General features: G+C 40.3%; 1 protein-coding gene across 1 annotated transcript in view; it reads right to left on the bottom strand.

The window, feature by feature from the left end:
• Positions 1-17,797, bottom strand: part of LOC150085112 (pleckstrin homology domain-containing family H member 1-like) — a 919,142-nt gene that overhangs the window by 58,370 nt on the left and 842,975 nt on the right. The gene's annotated exons all lie outside the window — the stretch shown is intronic.

Raw genomic sequence — 17,797 nt, 5'->3', positions numbered from 1 at the left:
GATTATGGTTCGATACAGAAGAAGCAAGGTATAGAGATCAGCACCCTATGACATAGAAGAGAGTACTTTGAGGATACTCCTTTTTTTTTTTTTTTTAAATAAATAATTCATATATGCTATAGAATGACTTCCTAACCTCAGTTCTGGTTCCAGGTGCATTTTTTGCTTTTTTTGCAAAAATGTATAGCCATGGTCTTCTGTGGCAATAATCAGTAGCCATTATATAACATCCACAATTCCGTTTTATTAACTAATACCTGGAGTTGCCTTTCTGTGAAGATTTACTCCGGGGCTCACATCTGGTGAGTATTGGGCTTGGCACACCCAGGGTCATGAGTTGGATATCATCATTCTTCTCTTTCTTGGTGATTCCCCTCTCTCTCTCTCTCTCTCAGAGTAACTCAATTTTTTTTTCCTGGTTTGAGAACAGACACTCTGAAAACAGACTTGAAAGGTTAAAGGTCAATCTTGGAGAAAGCTCTGAAGTAATGATGGTAGATTGTCCAAAAGTCCAAGAGCATGATGGTTGGTTGGGTTTTATTGGCGCATTAGCAACTAAGGCTATAATACACCCAAGAGCATGAAGGTCTCAAAGGATACTAAATGAGATAAAAGACTTTCCCTATGTCGAGAGACAGACACTATGATTAAATGTTCGTTCTTGATGATTGAATTTTGTAGGTTTGCTTTAGATTTTTTCCAAATGCCAAATCGATAACTGTTCATCAAGTTTTGACTTGTAAAATGACCATTTATCATTTTCTCCAATATCTTACCTAAGCAGTTAGTAAGTGAGACTGGCATGTAGTTAAATGAATTTGGCTAATCCTTCCCAGGTTTGAGAATTAGCAGAATGGCTCAATGATGCCAGGAGCTAGAGTAATAGTGTTAAAAAAAAAAAATTGGCTTTAACATGTAGCAAACACCATGAGGAGCTGCAGTGTTGCCTGATTTATTTAATGATGCCTGAAGTTCCAACATTGTTAGAGGTTGGTGGTACAACAGAGTTCATTTTGTTCTGAAACTGATTTTATATTTCCAACTACTTTTTATCTTTTCAAAAAGATGGATCATATGCATGCACACACTGCAGACAGTTAAGAGAAGTAGTCTGAAAATATATTTGCTAGTCTTCTGGCAGGTTTATTTCCTGTGTTTCACATTATGAATAATGAGACGACTGATGGAAATTTTCCATTAAGCTGTCTAATTTTCTTGAAAATTATTCTGGTGTCCGTATCTTTGATGATGAAGGAAGCAAAAAGAATCCATGACTCTTTTTTGGCTAACTCTCTGATGAAGCAGGAATACACTTTCAGTTTCTTATACGTTATGAGATTAGCAGTGGTTGGGTATATACAAAACTGATTCCATGCTCTATTCTTCTTTTCTTTGTAGCATTACATGCATGATTTCACCAATTAGATAGTATTTGTGCATATTTTGTTTGAGATCTGTCGCATAGTTGTAGTAGTGGCTGCTAATATTTGTTTTGTAATGTGTTCAGTGGCATTTATATTATATACACTTGTGTTCAAAGAAAGTGCATCACCTAGGAATTTTACATGTCTGAAGATCCAAAATGTGCATACTGTAAGGCACAAAACATCCAGCACTTGCATTCCATCAGGGCCAGCAATTGTCCAATTTATCTAAAAGCAAAGAGTCTACACCAGCAAAAGATCAATTATGGAACCACACCATAAACAGCAAATTTCAAACAGAGTACAAAATAATGCACGAAGGGCAATTTCAGTTGCTGGCCAACTCTGCCACAAAGCAGAAGAAAATATAGACCTACTACTGATACAAGAACCCTCACCCATGCCAAAGAAGTTAAGGGATGCCCCACCACTTATAAGATTGTACAGTGCCAAGGCAACACCCCCCCCCCCCCCGGGCAGCTATATTGGTTCGCAATCCAGACTTCACTACAACCAAAATCACTCATTTCTGCCATTCCTGGGCCGCATGCGCCCACATTATTTGTCCCGTTGGTGAATTCTACTGGAGTATATGTATCCATATACTCCAGACCTGGGAATGACATCCTTCTGGTTATAAATTATCTCCAGAATCTAACTGCTGAACTACCGAATGCCAGGATACTTGTCAGCGCGAACATGAACCGTCACTCTCCCAGCTGGTATAGCCAAAGCCAGGAGCGAAGCGGATCCAGAAATGGACAACAACTTGAGGAATATCTCGCCAACAGCCCTTTCACAATATTAAATTGCCTAAACAACCTTGCCACCTACTCAAGCACACTCTGGGAGTCTACTATAGACATAATTCTGTCAACTAGATCACTCACTGGGCATATCTCAAACTGGACAGTGCAGGATGGCTGATCTACTTCCGACCACCGCACCATAACCTTCCAGATGACCAGAGCACTTGATTGTGGTACCCTTCCAAGAATACAACTCCAGGGATTCGCCATCACTAAAGCAGATTGGCCACTATTCCAAACTAGTATCACTGCCGCGGCCCAAGATTTCCATGCCCAACATCAACAGATCAGAGACCCCAACTAACATCAAAGGGCCGTAACAAGAATCATTACAAACGCAGCCTCCACAGCCATTCCAAGGAAAAAACCTCAGTCAAGAACTGTCCTGTGGTGGAACCAAGACCTGCAGAACCTTCAACAAGAGGTGAACGTGCCAATGTGTCCATAGGACACAACCAGAACCAGAGGTTGATGCCCTTAAGCAAAGCTACAGGGAAAAGAGGAACCAATACACAACATTGATACGGCAAAGGAAAAAACTAGCGTGGGAAAACCTAGTTTCAACAGTGGGAAATGATAAACCCTGGGTTTATCATTTCAAAATCACCACAAATAGATTCCCCAGGGGTGAAGTTATTCACTCCACCAAAACCCAACTAAATCAAACAACCACCAACTGGAGAGAATCCATAAACAACATCCTGAATACTGTTTTTCACCCAGCAGTAAATCTTTCAACACTGCAGCAGATCAAACTATGCAAAAGCAATGAAAACTACTTAACACTTCAGACTGAAAACCCTTCTCAGAACAGGACTTACACCTCGCCACCCATCTAACAAAAAATAGAAAGACTCGACCAATTAGAACCTGAAATCATAAAGAAAGCCATCGAATACATTCCACAGCTCTTCTTAAACCTGTTCAACCACTGTCTATGAGAAGGCTGCTTCCCGCTTGACTGGCGTACAGCGAGTGTCCAGCTAATCCTAAAAAAATCCGTCCAAAAGATAAGACATACCAAAATCTTATCATCCAATTGCCTTACTATCAGTCATAAGTAAAGTATTCAAAAATACATGTTGAAACAAAGAATTAAGAAGTATTACTCTGCAGAAAACCTATTTTCTGACAACCAATATGGCTTCAGGAAAGGCAGATCTACTATTCATGCCCTGGATCAAATTATAAATGCTGCCAACACCTGTGAACAAAAATATTTCCTTGTCATCTCTGTCGACTTTGCCGGGGTGTTCAACACCCTTTGATGGCCGAGCGTCCTGGCAAGGCTCAGAAGGGCAAATCTCCCTACAAATATCTTTAAATGCATTGCACAGTATCTCTCGCACAGGAAAATCACTGTGAGAGCCCCATATGCTCAAGTCACATGGCAGATGCACAGAGGCTGTCCACAAGGCTCAGCTCCGTATTATGGAACTTGACAAGTTTCTGCAAAAAGACCTAGGAAACGTTACATCTTTGGCTTATGATGATGACTTGGCCTTCATGCTTGCTGCAGGCAGCAGGACACAACTGGAAGCTTCTGGAAATAGAGTTCTCAAACCCTACAGGAATGGGCAACTGAACACAACCTGCAAATCTCTGCCGCTAAAACCTGCTCAGTCTTATTAAAGGGACATCTGCACCCAAACAGACCTCAGAAAAACTCATCCAGAAATGCCGGTCTGGTTTTCCCCAGGCCTACTGTCCTCATATCTACTCACTGGGCATGAAGCCATCAGAGGAAAGTTAATAACAATGGGATTAACAGACAACCCCCTATGCTTCTGCAGGCTCCCAGAGACCTGGGAGCACCTAATGTATACTTGCCCAATCTACGAAGACCTAAGATGTGTATTAATTACCAAAATATACTTTAATCCAAAGGACCAAGAGCATTACCTCTTGGAATCCAGCGAGACCTATAATGCTTTTATCAACTTCACACAGGAACTCTTCTACAGATGAAGGATCCTTCCACTGCCATAATCTTGGCTTATATTACCACTGTACATCAGAACTGAGGACAGAGCACAATCCCAACAGCGAATACCAACACAAAGGACTCTCCATATACGAGGACCCTAAAATGGGACCCCTGATCCATGAACGTCATATCGGAACAGACAAATGTCTACTGGTGTCTGATGTCAAGCAAGCAGGGATGGGCTCCCTCTGGTCCCTCCTCCAAAGACAAAAGAATAAACCATTTTAAAAATCAATATGAAACCAAAGATGGGACTTTGTCCCAAAGGAAGGCACAGACAGGACATCTCTGTTCCTGAAGGAACAAATGGCCCACTCCACCAACAAAAACTCCAGCAAAGGACTCAAGTACAGAATATTGTTTTTCCCACGGAATACAAGACTATCTCCGAACCTAACCTCACTACTATTGACTCTCTGACAAGACTCCCCAGTCTCCCCCCCCAATGGACAAGACCTTGGACATGGATTACTATGGTGGCCTTGATATATAGATGGCCTATTAGTGACTCTTAATCCGCTCTCCCTTGCATGGATCTTTCCTTCGAACTCCCCCAGGCAGGAGGAGAGATTTCTCTCTTCTCGCCTCCCCAAATTTTCACTCTGGTGGGGCTGGGCACATCCCACTGAGAAAAAAAAAAAAAAAAAAAACAATGGGGTCACCTTCACTATCGACCCCTTCTTCCTGCTTCATCCCCCTAGTCTTTAGTCTCCCCCCCCAATACTTTCTCTTACACAGCGTTCATCCCACATGAACGCTGTGTAAGAGAAAGTATTGGGACGAACGCTGTGTAAGAGAAAGTATTGGGAGGGTTCGTCCCACGCGTCCAAACTTAAATTACAATAAAATTTTGCCTGACCTTTTAGGCTCCTAGAACTTGTCCTTTCAGCGTACAACCCCACACAGCACTCTTTAATGGGGTATGGGCAATGTCGGCTCCCAATAGGGGCCCGGCAGCCAATAAACCAGAGGAATGATGGGCACAACATCTTACACAACCCACGACCCGCACACCCCGGGGGCTCACATCTGTGTGAGTATGGGCTTGGCACACCCAGGGTCCTGAGCTGGATATCACCATTCTTCTCTTTCTTGGTGATTTCCTTCTTATCTCTCTCTCTCTCTCTCTCTCTCTCTCTCTCTCTCTCTCTCTCTCTCTCTCTCAGGGTAACTCGGGAATTTTTTATTTTGCTGGTGCAGCATAAGCCACAGGCTTCCTTGCATCATATAGCTAATAATAATAATAATAATAATAATAATAATAATAATAATCTCTGGCTTGACAGTGTTCTGTTTCCGATACAATGTGCACACGCGGAGATGGGTGCCATTTGACCCGAATATACCTTATACCTAACCCCTTTTCACCATGGTATGTTACATTAATGACTAGCATCACAAATAGAAATATAAACAAAAGATATTTGTTAATAGTTAAGGCAAAGCTAAGTAATATTAGACAGGTGCTCTCAAGATATTCCAAAATGAGCATTTGCAACCTTTATATACAACAGTTTTGGTAAACATGACAATTATGACTGAAATGTTATCAGAAACCTTCAATTTGCTTCAGTTTATCATTTTATATGGAAAACAAAATGAAAAGTTCACCAGGTGCAAACTAATATTTAGTTGAACCGCCTCTGGCCCTGATGAAGATCAATTTCTGAATATAATCAACTGATAGTTTGTGGTTCCAAACATGAATTATGGCTTCCTGAAGTTCACAAAGGGTTTCTTTCTGGCAACTGCAGATTACACAAGACGCCAACAGTTCTCTATAGGATTCAGGTCCGGGCTGTTTCCTGGCCAGCTAACAGTTGTAATAGACCGTTTTTCCAACCATTTTTTCACCTGTAACAAATGTAAACACATTACTGTCAAATTAATGCAGAAATGAAACTAAAGTAACTACAGAAGTGCCTACTTACACTTTTCGCCCGATGACAAGTCATCCTGAAAGATGCAGTTACTTGGCAGGTTGAAATGGTCTCTAATGATTGGCAGCGATTTGCCTTCCAGTATAGCCAGGTATCCATTGGCATTTATGGAACCTTTTATAAACTGCAGGTGACCTACTCCAAGATACAAAATGCACCCCCATATCATTTGGCTGGTGAAGAATTGCATCGTAGACACCATACAGTCTGGATGGTATTCTTCACCATGTCTACGGTGAATTGTTTGTCTCCCATCAGAGCCACGCAGGTTGAATTTCTCCTCATCTGAGAAAATAACTGACTTCCACTGCTCAGGAATCCATTTGACATGCTCCTTACACCAAATTAATCAGGCCTTTTTCATTTTTTTTGTGCGAGGAGGGGCTACTTCTTAGGATGACAAGTCCATTTTTGAAGAGGAGTCTTCTTACTAAACTTGCTACCACTCCTCTTCCCATTTTCTTTCAGCTCAGATGAAGAAGCTTTACGGTTTTTAAGGCATAAGCACTTCAAAATGTGGTCCTGTTTTGGCATAGAGACTCGATTGCGGCATCCGGTTCTTTTTTTCCTATCAGCAGAACCAGTATTCTTGAGTTTGGAAAGAAATTTACTCACTGTCAGCTGATTACAAGACACTCTATAAGCAATATGAAGGGAAGAAGATCCTTCCTCAAGTAAAGTAACTCTTTCTTCGTGGCATCAACTGCAGATAACTCTCCATCCTGCAACTCCTGCAGAGCTTGCTTATATAGCTGAAATTAACAGTGATGCAATATTACGTCATCACCTATGCATGTCAATCTTATCTGATGCAATCTGTAAGAAATATTGCCATATACTTACGATATTCGGATGACAATTACAATTTTAAGGGGTGATGCACTTTCTTTGAACACCAGCATAGTTTGATGCTGAATAACTTGATCATCCACTGCAATATTAGAGCTGAATTTGATTGTCTCCATTAAACAATTTCCATTTAGTTCAGCTGTTTACTGGCAAAGATCTCACAATAGAAAGTTTACATATTATAGGGTAATGATTGCTGTTTAGTGGATTCAATATCTGGAAACAATATAGGGGAGCATATCAACAGATCAGTGGCTGAGGTTGGGCCAGTAGATTGAGTGCAATCCAGGGACATTTAGACAGATATTGCATTCTGAAGGATACACAAAATGGCTTTGTTAGGGGTAAATCATGCTTAATTAACTTAGTAGGCTATTTTGATACAGTTATTAATGAGCTGGATTTATGGAACAATTTCGATATAGGTTATTTGAATTTTAGCAAAGCATTTAACTTGATCCCTCAAGAGAGGTTACTGTATAAGCTTGGATAGGTTGGGATTACTGGTAAGATTCTAAGATGGTTAGATTTGAGGTTAGTTTCAGGTATTGGAGGCTTGAAGTGGTGGAACCCATGTTTAGTCTCCAGAGCTAAGTTCCAGTCAATACCTTCCCCATCTCTTCCATTATGCAGTATGATTGATGACTTTTGAGGTTATGATGAACATCGTGGCGAGAACATCTTCCTTACATTTTGAGGGTACAGCTCTAAAACAGTGTTCGCAGGCTGGTCGGAACCTATTGGTAACTCTGAAGGAGGTTTCCGGATCAGCTAGTGTATAATCTTGCTACCTCTACTCTGCCAGATAGTGACTGGAGGGAGTCCGAATAGTGTATGGGGGGGGGGGGCATTGTTGAAGCCACGTTAAATCAAGGATCTCGGTATATTCTTACCATGTGTAAGCCATATCCAAAAATTTCATTACTTCATACAGCATGTCAGACCCACTTTTTCTTACTATGAATACACCATGAATTGTCAAACTAATAGAGTAAGCTTATCTGCGAAAAGATCTAAACCTCCCAAACACTTCCTAATTCATTTCACAAATATACGTGGTCTCAATTCTAATCTCAACAATGTCCATTTCCACTTGCAGTCAGCCACACCCCATGTACTTTTTCTGACAGAATCTCAGTTATCGGTTGATTCAACTACTGCTCATCTCAGTTGCCCAAATTATTCGCTGTATGATTACTTTCAGCTCAAAGGTTGTACTTGTGTATATGTTCGTTCCAATATTCCCTGTCAGAGACTTGGTAATTTGGAATCTCCTCTCTTTGATCTTCTCTGGCTTAAAATCTCTCTACCTCATTGTGTCAAATTCATCTGTTGTCTCTACCGTTCTCCCAACTCCACTAATCACTTGGAGCTCTTTGACTTCCTCTCTTCGCAACTTCACCTAATCCAGTCCAACTTTCCTAACAGTGAGGTAATTTTCCTTGGTGATTTTAATGTACACAACTCCAGTTGGCTTCCGTTTTCAAGTCACACCAACCCTGCTGGTCGAGATGCTGAGGCTTACTAATGACCTTGCACAGATTGTTCATTTACCTACAAGAATACTGGACGATCGTAACTATACACCCAACACGCTTGACCTTTTTCTCACAAACAACCCTTGTAAGTACACGTTCGAAGTGAGAGGTCCTTTAGGCACCTCAGATCACAACTTGGTGATTGTCCCTTCTCCAATGGAGCCTTTATCTCATGGCTATTCCCAACCTCATATTGTTTGGCATTACGAGAATGCAAAATGGGATGACCTATGAGATTTCTCTTCTTCTTTTCCTTGGTCGGATTACAGTTTCAAAACTTCTGGTGTCACCGTTTGCTCAGATCATGTCAGTGAAATTATTCTTACAGAAATGGAATCCTTTATCCCACACTCCACTTTAAAATCTTGTCCTTTATCTAAACCTTGGTTTTTCAATAAATGTGCTAAGGCTGTTCAAGAGAAGAACGTTGCATATCGTAATTGGCTTGTTTCTAATTCTTCAGTTTCATTTTCTACCTACACCAAAGCTCGCGACAATTGTAAAGCAGTCATTAATCAGTCCAAACTAGAGTTTGAACAGACTAAGAGCAGAAAACTTGCTTCTTGCCCTAATGGTAGCCGAGCATTCTGGTCTCTTGCCAAAGCTATTGGCTGCATCTTTTGCCCATCTCTGCTCCCACCTCCGTCAAAACCAGATGGTTCGGTTGTCACTTCAGCCAAGGATAAAGCTGACCTGCTAGCATCCCACTTTTCTTCCAACTCATATATTAATGATCTTCGTAAAACACCTCCCACCATTCCCAACACGCTCCATTCAATGCCTCCTGTGGTCTTCTGTCAAAAGGACGTCAGAAGGATTTTGACGAATCTTGATGCTAAGAAAGCTCCAGGTCCTGATGGTATTTCTCCACTTGTTCTCAAAACCTGTGCTCCTGAACTTACTCCTGTACTTTGCCGCCTTTTTTCACTTTCTTATTCCATAGGTGTTTTTCCTTCTGCTTGGAAATTTGCTCATATCAGCCAGTTCCTAAAAAGGGTGACAAGTCCCTCCCATCCAATTATCGTCCCATTGCAATTTCTTCTACTCTTCCTAAAGTAATGTAGAAATCAATTAACAGTCAACTCTTAAACTACCTAGAAACCTTCAATCTGATCAACGATCGACAGTATGGATTCCATCAGTATCAATCCACTGGTGATATTCTGGCTTATATTACCCATTTATGGACTAATTCAATGGAAAAGTTTGGTGAAACACAAGCAGTTGCTCTTGACATCTCAAAGGCTTTTGATCGTGTTTGATCGTCTTCTAAACAAGCTTCCATCTTATGGTTTGCCAACTGTTTTTGCAATCGGTTATCCAGTTTTCTCTCTGATTGCTCACTGAGGGTGATGGTAGATAGCTCTCTGTCTTCTAACTTCTCCACTAATGCCGGTGTCCCCCAAGGTTCAGTTCTTTCCCCCACTCTTTTCCTCCTGTATATTAATTACCTTCTTTCATTGACTGGAAATCCTATCCATAGTTTTGCCGATGATAGCACATTGCATTCCACTTTCCATTTTGAGAAACCTTGCCCTGCTCAATCAGCTTCAACTTCTCGAAAATCTTCTACCAATTCCTTAAATGCCAATCTGTGGGTAATTCTCCAGTGGGGCAAAGACAACTTAGCTGTTTTCAATCCTTCTAAAACTCAGTCTTGTCTTATATCTCGCAAAAATGATTCTTCTGCTCCTATGCTTATCTTTGGTGGCACTCTGATTTCTAGGCAAAATGATATATCCCTTTTGGGGATTACCCTGACTTCCAAACTCTCTTGGCACAAGCTCATTACAAATATTTCTTCCTCTGCATCTAAAAACTTGGTTTTCTCTTTTGCTCTCAGCGTTACTTTTCTTCCAAACAGCTGTTCACTCTGTACAAATCGCAAATCCACCCTACCATGGAATATTGTTCCCGCATCTGGGGTGGTGCCCCAAAAACCTCTCTCAGGCTTCTTGATTCCATTCAGAAGAGGGCAGTTAGGTTAATTAATGATTCATCTCTAACAGAGTCTCTATACTCGCTGTCTCATAGATGTACTGTTTCTGCTGCATGCCTCTTCTACAGATATTTCCATGGGCACTGTTCTTCTGAATTGGCTTCTATAATTCCCACTCTCTCTCTCTCTCTCTCTCTCTCTTTCAAAACAGTACGATCATGTGCTGCCACCAGCCAACATCCATTTACTGTCCAACTTCAAACTCACAGAACCAACTTTTCATCTTCCTCATTTATTCATTCAACTGCCATTTTCTGGAACAACCTTCCTTCATACATATTTCCTGAAAATTACAGTTAACAGAAGTTCAAGTCCAATGTCAACAAATATCTTCTTTCGTCTTCTCAACCTCCAACCCAAGCACGGTACTAAGTACTATAGGTTCTAATACCTCTCGTGTTTGGGGTTTACATAAAAAAAAAAAAAAAAAAAAAAAGGTTGCTGGGTGGCTGCTGGGCAAAAGGTAGAAATTTGTGATTAATGGATATTCTTCAGGTTGGAGTAATGTCAGAGTGGATACCTCAAGGATTGATTCTTGGACCACTGTTTCTCATTTTCATAAATAACATCATTTCTCATTTTCATAAATAACATCACATTTTCAATCAAAGGGATTGAAAATGTGATGTCAAAATATGCAGGTGGCCTAAATTTGGGCAGAGTCGTTAATGATCAGTGCCAAACAGAGCTCCTTCAGGATAACTTGAATAGACTTCAAAGATGGTCTGAAAAGTAGCAGCTATGTTTTAATGCTGCTAAATGCAAGGTCTTACACTTGGAATAGCAACTCATAAATAAATTATACACTTAGTGGGGTTGAATTAAAAATGGTGGAGGAGGAGGGAAGCGATCTGGGAGTTATGATTTGGGCAGATATGAAGTTTTCTGAACAATGTAAACAGGCAGCCAGTTAAGCCTATGGTGTTCTATTGTTGATTTTTCAAACATTATCCTGTAGAGACAGGGAGGTCATAATCCCATCGCATAAGGCAATTGTGAGATTACATCTAGAATACTGTATTCAAGTATAGAGACTTCATCTCTAAGAATCATTGAGCTTCTTGAAATGGTTTTTAGGAGCATTAGTAACTAAGGCCATATTGCTCCGGGAATATGCGGTGGTCATTCCCTTGACCTTTCCGCATCCTCCGTATTTGGTGGTGATGGGCTCGAACCCCGGTCTAATCAAGAAGCGTGTGCTACGCACTGCTGCTCCTTCCCACCTGGCTACGGAGGCGCCTATGAGACTTTGTCTACAACTGTATAAATTATCAGATGACAGAGACGTCTACGATAGATATAAACTAGGATACAATCAAGTCGCAAAAGAGCTTAGGAAAGGAAAGACAGATTAAGAGATTTACCCCCAGGGGCTCACATCTGGTGAGTATGGGCTTGGAATACCCAGGGTCCTGAGGCTGGATATCATCATTCTTCTCTTTCTTGGTGATTCCTTTCTACTTCTCTCTCTCTCTCTCTCTCTCATGGTAATAGGGAATTTTTTTTTTTTTTTGGCCAGTGCAGCATAAGCCTCAGGCTTCCTTGCACCATATGGCTAATAATAATAATAATAATAATAATAATAATAAATGGTCCAAAGACAGGCAACTCGAATGGCGAGATCAGCAGAAGGATGATCATAGGACTTCGATTATGTGGGCTACAGAGGCTGGTAACCAGGCACCTCAGAGATGACCTGATTGAGGGTTATAAGGCTCCAAGAGGGATTAGTAAAATGAATGAAGGTGGAATTCTCACTGTTATAAAGAATTCCAGAACTAGAGGTCATAAATTCAAATTACAGGGCTTGAAGTTTAGATTAGATTGTAGGAAGTTTTCTTTTAGCCAGCAAGTCATTGATTGCTATAACAAGTTGCCCTCTCAGGTAGTTGAGGCTGACAGTTTGAACAAATTCAAAGGTCAACTGGATAGTTACCTGTGGGAGGAGGGAAGCAGTAGGGAAATAAACACAAGTATTGGGAGCCTATTTTTATCAGCACACGATTGTGTTTGTCAAAAAATTACTATTATATAGTCACAGTCTGCTATTTGTCTGGTGAGGTCCCCATAATGGATGATGTCCATTAAAGTCACCTAGCAGACAGAAAGACATTGTAAGTTGTAAGACAATATTATCAGTTCAGCGAGTGAGCACATTTGATTCAGTAGGATATGAGGGGTATCAAAAGGTTCATACCCTTACCTTGAAATAATATCCCTAGGAATGTGAAACTTCACAGGAACTTTAATCCTTTTCTATGCACTCTCCATGTATAGTAACACATTTTTCCCATCTATGGATCAGTTGTTTAATGCCTTGATCACAGAAAATAACCCCAGGGGCTCACATCTGGTGAGTATCACCAGATGTGAGTTCTGAGCTGGATATCATCATTCTTCTATTTCTTGGTGATTCCCTTCTACTTTTGACTTTCTTTCTCTCTCTCTCTCTCTCTCTCTCTCTCTCAGGATAACTTGGGAATTTTTTTTTTTTTTTTTTTTGGCTGGTGCAGCATAAGCCTAAGGCTTCCTTGCACTGATATTAGCTGATGATGATAATAATAAGTCCACACTTTTTGCCTGAAACCACGGTTCCACTCCATTGATGACTTCGTGAGATGAATCAAAGTGGCATCCATGCAATGGTTTTTTTCATTTCTCAAAACAAGGAGTTTGACAGTGCTAGGTCAGAGAATAGAGTGGGTGCTACAGTAGTTTGAAGCTGCACCAGGCAACAAAGTTGGTGGTGGCAATGGCCATGTGGGTAGGTGCATTGTTTGACAAAAGATGGACACTTTTGATTAACATTCCACGCCTTTTCACCTTCAAAACATCGTGTAACTTTTTTAAAAGATTTCTGTAGTATTCTCCAGTAAGTGTGGAATCACGAGGTAGGTAATCTGTCAGGATAACCCCTTTTCTGTCCCAAAACATGGACAACATCACCTTATTTGAGATGGAGTGGTCTTTGCCTTTTTGGGAGGTGGGGAGGAGGTGTGCTTCCACTGCTTTGACATGTCTTTAGTCTCTGATCATACTGGTATACCCAGCATTTGTCACCTACCAATCAAAAAAGTTCTCAACATCCACATTACACAAACCCAACAGTTGGCGAGAACACTGCATTTGACATTGTTTCTGCAAAGGCATCAGAAATCTTGGAACTCACTGTGCGGAGACCTTAGACATGTACAGATGGTCATGTAAAAATGCTGTTGGCAGACACATAACAAACATCCACTGCATTTGCAATGAAATGAATTGTCACACATCTGTCACTCAGCACCAGCTGCTCAACCTTTGCAACCGTCTCACTGTCTGTGGATGTTGATGGCCTTCCTTTTCTTGGATGATCAAAGGCTCTTGTACAACCACACTGGAACTCCTGTTTCCACTTTTTTACAGTGTCATAGGATGGACAATTCTGCCCATACACAGCTTTCATTTCTTTGTCAATTTCTTGCCCTGCAAATACAGGAATAAAATTTCACATGTTAGTTATTGAATATACACACATCATCATCATCATCAGCCATTTTCAATCCACTGCAGGATGAAGGCCTCTCCAGCAACTTTCCAGTTCCTTCTGTTTTGAGCACTGGCCATCCATTTACTACCCAAAAACTCATGAATTTCATCTCTCCATCTCCGCCTTTGTCTTCCAGGTTTTCTCCTAGCTCCTCTTGGGTACCATTCTATTATTTTCTTAGTCCATCTGTCATCATGTCTCCGAGCTATATGTCCTGCCCAAGACCAATTTAGTTCTTTAGTTTTGATAAGAATGTCCTTTACTTGAGTTTGCTGCCTAATCCATGTGTTTCTCTTCTTATCTAACAGTCTGGTTCCCAATATAATTCGTTCCATTCTTCACTGTGTAGTTCTCAGCTTCTCTTCCATTCTTTTGGGGAATGCCCAAGTTTCACTTCCATAAGTCATGGTGGGGAGTATACACTGGTTCATTATTTTACGTTTCAGACAAACTGGAATATTGCTCTTCAGTATGTGACTATATTTCCTGAATGCTATCCATCCAAAATTTATTCTTCTCTTGACTTCCAGCCATTTATCATTATTACAGCTAATAACTTGTCCCAGATAAGTATATGACTCCACCTTTTCAATTACTGCTACTTCAATCATTATATCCCTTTCTGTGGCACACTTATTCATCATTACTTTTGTTTTAGCCATATTCATCTTTAGTCCAAAATCCTTACTAACTGTGCATAACTGATTAAGATTTTCCTCTAATTCTTTGGGATTGTGGCTTATGACCACAATGTCATCTGCAAATTGTAAATGGTTTAGGTACTCTCCGTTCACATTGACTCCTTTCTGCAACCAGGGGACTCAACCTTGGACTCAGGGGAGGTACCCGCAGACTGGAGATGTGCAAATGTGACCCCAATTCACAAAGGAGGATCAAAGGCTGACACAAGCAATTATAGACTTGTGAGTTTAACTTCTGTTCCAGGAAAATTAATGGAGGCACTAGTTAAAGAAGCACTGCAGGATCATTTAGACAAGACTTCAGTTATATCTCGGACACAGCATGGTTTTGTTAAGGGGAAGTCTTGCCTGACCAATTTGATTGGATACTATGATGCAGTCACAAAGGAACTGGATGCAGGGAATAACTTTGATATTATATACTTGGATCTTAGAAAGGCTTTTGATACTGTTGCACATGGAAGACTGCTGCACAAATTGGAGCAGTGTGACATTGGAGGCAAATTGCTGCTGTGGATAAAGGGGAGAAGACAGAGTGGTAATCAATGGACACTGCTCGTCGTGGACTAATGTTATTAGTGGAGTCCCTCAGGGCTCAGTGTTGGGTCCATTATTGTTTTCTGTATTCATAAATAATATTGATGATGGTATATCAAGTTTAATGTCAAAGTTTGCAGACGATACAAAGGTAGGCAGGGTTGTCAAGGACACTACTGACACTATGCTGCTGCAACAGGATCTGGAAAGGTTGAGCAGATGGGCTGAGAGGTGGCAAATAAAGTTTAACATTGACAAATGTAAAGTACTACACATGGGAAACAGCAACCCCAGAGCAACGTATCAACTCTGTGGTACTACACTGACAGTGGTAGAGAATGAAAGGGACCTGGGGGTTGTTGTGCAGGCAGATATGAAGTTCTCTGAGCAGTGCAGATGGGCTGCAAGAGTAGCTCATGGTGTATTGTCAATGATATATAGGAATTTTTCTAGCAGGGATAAGGAGGTGATTATTCCCTTGTATAAGGCAATGGTCAGGCCACACCTAGAGTACTGTATACAGGTCTGGAGGCCTCATTTCAAGAAGGATGTAGAGCTGCTGGAACGAGTACAGAGAAGGGCAACAAGATTAGTGAATGGAACAAAGGGGTGCTCTTACGAAGAAAGGCTTAAGTTTTGCAAGTTACAGTGTCTGGAGACTAGGCGCCAGCGAGGTGATCTGATAGAGGTGTATAAAGCATTGAATGGTTTGAGCATGCTCAATGCTGATGGGATTCTTCCTCTCGCTCAGAATAATCACCTGAGAGGGCATAAATTCAAATTGAGGAAAGACAGATGTAGGATAGACGTGCAGAAATTTGCCTTTAGCCAGCGAGTGGTTGGTTGGTGGAACAGACTTCCATCCCTTGTCGTAGAAGTTGATAGCCTAAATAAGTTTAAGGCTCAGCTGGACAGGTATTTTGAACGAATAGAGGGGTGAAGTGGAAGTGGTTTTTTTTTTTTTTTTTTTTTTTGGCTGATGCTGCATAAGCTTGCTTTCTTGCATCAAATGCCTCTACTAATGCTAATGCTAATGCTTTCTGTATTTTCTTGGCAGTTTTCCAAAACTCTCAATCTTTGGAATAAGCTGGATGACTGCCTTTACAGTTTGGACACATTGGAGGTTGTTCTGTAGTTCACAGTGCAAGAAAGAAAGCTTATACAGCATCAGCAAAAAAAAAAAAAAAAAAAATCCATTTCACCTATCCATCCCCTTGATTAGTTTGTCTAGTTCTTCCTTGAATTTTTTTTAACTATCCACTTCCACAATCAACCTTGTTCCATAATCGCTTGTTCCAACAATCAACCACCCATTGGCTGAAGGCAAACTTCTGCATATCATTCTACAGCCATCCACATGGCTTTAGATCCACATTTGGAACACACTGACTCCCTCTCCTCTCTACAAATTATTTGAGCATGACCATATTTTTGGTACTTGAAGCACCTAATAGAGTTTGGAATGTTTGGTCATATGTGACAGTTGAGGTAATAAACTTACAAACTCACAAGTCTAAGTTTGTAAGTCCCAGTAAAGATTCAGTGTGTCTGTAATTTGTGGTTTCTATAAGATCTACAGAATGGAGTCTTTTTGCCATTTCAGATGATCCCACAACATTTTTAAAACATCAAGGCATCTCTGTATAAGAAATGGAGAGAGAGAGAGAGCTTATAAATTGGTTAGTTCAAAATTGGAGATTGAGAAAAGGTGAAGATTCCTCTTGGAATACTGCAATTCTTTTGAATTTTGGAAATTCATGTCATGGTCATTTTCAGAGTTAGAGCCTGAAAGCTCAAATGATTAAGGTTCATAATATTATTTCATAATATTAGTTCATGATTATATTTCTACTTCTTTTATCATACCCATATATTTTTGCTGTCTTAATTCTTATTTTTACCATTTTCCAGACTATTGGATTTCTCAAGAAGAAGAAAGCTTTTTATATTTCATTTATTTCACTGTTTTTAGCTATAATAGCATTTACATCTCCCTCCCTCCCTCCAATGTCTTCTGCCAATGCATATACTGTACACACACACACACACACACACACACACACACACACACACACACACACACACACACACACACACACACACACAAAGCTGAAGAAAGGAATATATTATTTTAGCTAAAAATGCCAACAGCTACACATATATAACTCAAGTCAGAAACAAGCACATCTGCCCTAATGAGAAAATTATTAAAATTAATAAGGAATTTATTTACAAATATAGACAAAAAACAAAATTCTAATTATAAACAGAATACACTGCATCGCATGTTGTCAAGGACTAACATAGTATTCATTTCAATATATCTAAACTATGATTGACAAAGCCAACTGTTTATGATTGTGATTTACCAGTTTAGTGAGACAAAGAAATAGGGTACTAGTTAGCGGTCTTTCAAAATTAACAGTTTACTGATAAAAAACACAGCTAGCTCTAAATAATTTACAGATAATAGTTTCCTTCTTT

The sequence above is a fragment of the Mastigoproctus giganteus genome, chromosome 6 (genome assembly GCF_048544385.1).
Source record: "Mastigoproctus giganteus isolate SK-2022 chromosome 6, ASM4854438v1, whole genome shotgun sequence".
NCBI lineage: Eukaryota > Metazoa > Arthropoda > Arachnida > Uropygi > Thelyphonidae > Mastigoproctus > Mastigoproctus giganteus.
This window is presented reverse-complemented; position numbering and strand designations above follow the sequence as displayed.